Here is a 3,484-nt window from a genome sequence, read left to right as displayed (position 1 = left end):
CTGACCTTAGTACATTTCTCCTTTTCCTAAAAAGGAAAATCGTGGCCTATGGGTTCTACATGCTTTGTATAGCTAATATTTCAGCAGTTCGTTTTCCACTGGTCTTTTCGGGATTTGCCTTTTTGACAAGTGTTTGAAAGTAGTGTCATTTGAGTAACAAATATCACAAAGTAGCAATTATGCCCTGCCTTTACAGACCTGACCTTCCTAATCCTGAAGCCTGAAGAGGTGCTTGTCAAATCCAGTTCTTGATATTCCAACATGTGTGAATCAGTATTTTACAGTCAAAACCTAACCGAAGGCAGGTGTTAATTTTTACAAATATCCCTATTGAGTAAAGATTGTCTTAAACAAAATGCAAAATGTAATTTAGGAAAGGCCTCCATCTTATTGTCAATCTGTCCAGTACTTCCGGATCCCCCCCCCCAAAATACATTTGAAAAATTACAACAAGAAAATAAAACCACCAATAAAAGCAGAGCATATTTGGAAAATTGTGAAGCTTTTAAAACTGTTCAACACTTAGCATTGTTTATTAAACAATGCAAGGGAGCCCGTTTGTTTTCTTAAAGGCAAAAGAGAAACTCGGTAATAGTTTCTTTGGGTTTTCTTGAAGAATCCTCTAATCCCACCTCTTTTGGTCGGAGCTGATGATTAAGGATCCCTCGCCTTCCCAACCTGGGAAAGGCGCTGTTTATTTGCCCTCCCTACCCACTTAAGTTCACTCGGAAGGCCAGTTCCGAGTGTGTGCGCTTTGTCCTGTATGCGATGTTGTGAGGGAAGCAGACCAGTCCTTGACATGAAGAGACCAGATAACAAACTCCGAGTTAAGACCTTCTGAGGAAATTAGAAAAAAGCCCTACACCTCTAAACCAATGTAAGGTTCTCTTTAGGCATCTAATTTTGATTTCAATGATTCCTAAACCATGTTCTTGACATTACTCAAGAACTTGAATAATTTTTACAGGCTTTTAATTTGCACCCCTGTCACCAGTAAATGCACTTTCTGATCAAGATTATTGCAGTCTGATTTTAAAAGCAACACAATAGAGCCATCAATTCCCAAATCATGCATAATTTTTAATCTCTTCTTCTTTACTAAGTCATGAAATACTGTTGAGTTTTTTTAAAATAAAAATATGGATTGGAAAAATCATAACTTATCCAGCCTTCTGCCAAGTGCATGAATTTATCTCTGCTCATGTTTTCAGACCTTCCCAACATCCACAACTCCCACCTCTTCATCACAAGCAACAGTCTGCTTTCTCTGCTTCTTATTAGCCACTTGGAGCTAAAGGAGGGAGAAAGGATTATTATTCTGAGGAGCCCTCCGCCCGCCCAGGCGCTCAGACTCACCCTTACTCTTTCCTGTTTAGTACGTAGCACCAAAGGCAATGTATGTTCCTTCTAGAGGAGGAAAAAAATTCCTAAATTCTTCTACAGTTTTTCTCAGTCTCTATTTCTGACTTGTCTTCTGTTCTTGGTTGTGGTGTGGGAAGGAGGCGAGGTGACGGAATAGGACACAGATAGGAAGGGCCTGCAAGGTTCAAGGAAAGAGTCTTGAGTGTGAGTTAATGAATACGCGACCAGAACTCACTTTCCTGCCCTTCACACCCGGGCCACAAGTTCGAATGTAAGGCGACTAGTGTGTTTTAGTTAGTTTGGTAGCAAATAAAGAATTCTTGCCAGATTTGCACAGCGTGTGAAGGGCAGTATCACAGATCAGGAGTCTAGGAGGGAGCTCCTTCGCTCAGAGCCCTCATCCCTTTTGGGGACGGAGAGGTGGGTTACTGTATCTTTGACATTGGGATTTCATTTAAGCCTAGTGAAATCATTCTTCTCCAAACTTATTAAATCCGTTTGTAAAAGTAAATGAAGCGCCCCAAGGGTTGTCTGACAACTGTTCAGTGAGCGGCAGGCCTTACCACTAGGATCACCTCCACCCTGGGTTTGTCTCTGCCACTCCACTAACGCTGGGATTTTTCTCACCATTCCCACAGGCCTGTGTGGTGTGTTCCCTCCAGACTGCCCGGCTCTGACTCAGGGCGGGACTTGATGGAAAAGAAGTTTCTAAACAAGCAACACAGTTTCTCCAACTTATTGGAGGAGCTGCGTAGAAGTCAAGCAACAAAAACCAGCCACGGTTTTCTTGCAATTGACAGTGTTATTGAAACCTGGGAAGTGAACAATTAGAAGACAAGCCCACCCCCACCTATGCTCCCTTGCCCTGCACTGATAGCTGGTTAGTGCAATTGGTTCGTTATCATTTTGCAGCCATTGGTCGGATAATTTTAAAAATTCATTTGATGGTCAAAATAAAAAAAATATTTCTTCAACACACAGCACGACTCTTTCCTTGATTCTGCCCACGAGGTTCGGAGCAGTTTTAATATTATTTTCAAGCTTTCTCCCTTATTCCTCACGAGATAAAAGTCAGTAACTGAGATTCACATCACATAGAGCAAAGAATGCGCTTTAAAAAGAATGGAGAAGCCATAGAAGTAAACGAAAACCCCTGAGCAGAAACGCCTGAGAGCTCTTTATAAATTCAGTTACCTCCGGGAAGGGCGGGCGGTCGCTCGGGCCCCGAGCACCCCGCGCGGACCCGCTGCCCTCGGCCGCCTGGCCTCCGAGGGGAACCGCGTTCCCGCCGTGGGCGCAGGAGCCGAGGCTGTGGCCGGAACCGGGCCATTGTATGCCAGCCCAGCCCGAAGTGAACCGGGAAAGCCGACCCTTCTCCGCGGTCTGGTTCTCCACCATGGCCCCCGGCCCCCGAGTCCAAACAGTTTCAATGACTTCGGCAAGGCCGAGGGTCGGTGCGTGCAGCCGCTCGGAGGGGCTGGGAGCTGGCGCACTCCCGCCATGCGGCCCGCTGCGCCCTGCGCGTCCCGCCGGCTCGGGTCAGGCGTGGCCTCCGGGCGCCCGATCCGTCCGCGCCCGCGGCCGCCCACCCGGTCATCTGACCTCCGGCCTCCCGGCCCGGCCCCGCGGCCCGCTTGGCGCTCCTCCCCCTTCTCGTCCTCTCCGGGTGGACCTGGCGGCGGCAGCAGTCCGCCCTCCCTCCCCCGCCCGGATGGGAGGAGGGGAGACGCCAGAACGTTTGCGGAGCGGATCCGGCATCGGGTTTAGAGAAAAGTCGCAAGTGCTCCGGATGTCCCAAGGGAAAAGTTTGCGACAGGAAAGTCCCTAGCAGACTAGCTGTACGGATCCAGGTGAAACCAAGGCCTGCCATCTAGACGACAGGGGCGAGAGCACAGGGCCGAGGACCTGCCTTGCCCGAAGGTACATGAGCTCTTCCCAATCACTAGCCTGTCATTTGGGTTTCCCGAACACACTCCCGTGAGCCAGTTTAAATAGGGCGGTAGGACTTTGAGTGCGCGTCCGAGACTTTCATGCCTTTGCCTGATTGTGTTGTTTGCAAGCGGGTCCCGCCCCCAGAATCTCTCTGCCGTGAGGGGACAAGAATAGGTTGTGTTCTGATGCC

Source organism: Myotis lucifugus, unplaced genomic scaffold, assembly GCF_000147115.1.
Source record: "Myotis lucifugus unplaced genomic scaffold, Myoluc2.0 scaffold_73, whole genome shotgun sequence".
NCBI classification, from domain to species: Eukaryota; Metazoa; Chordata; class Mammalia; order Chiroptera; family Vespertilionidae; genus Myotis; species Myotis lucifugus.
The sequence above is the reverse complement of the archived record's forward strand: the minus strand, read 5'-3'. Positions refer to the sequence as shown.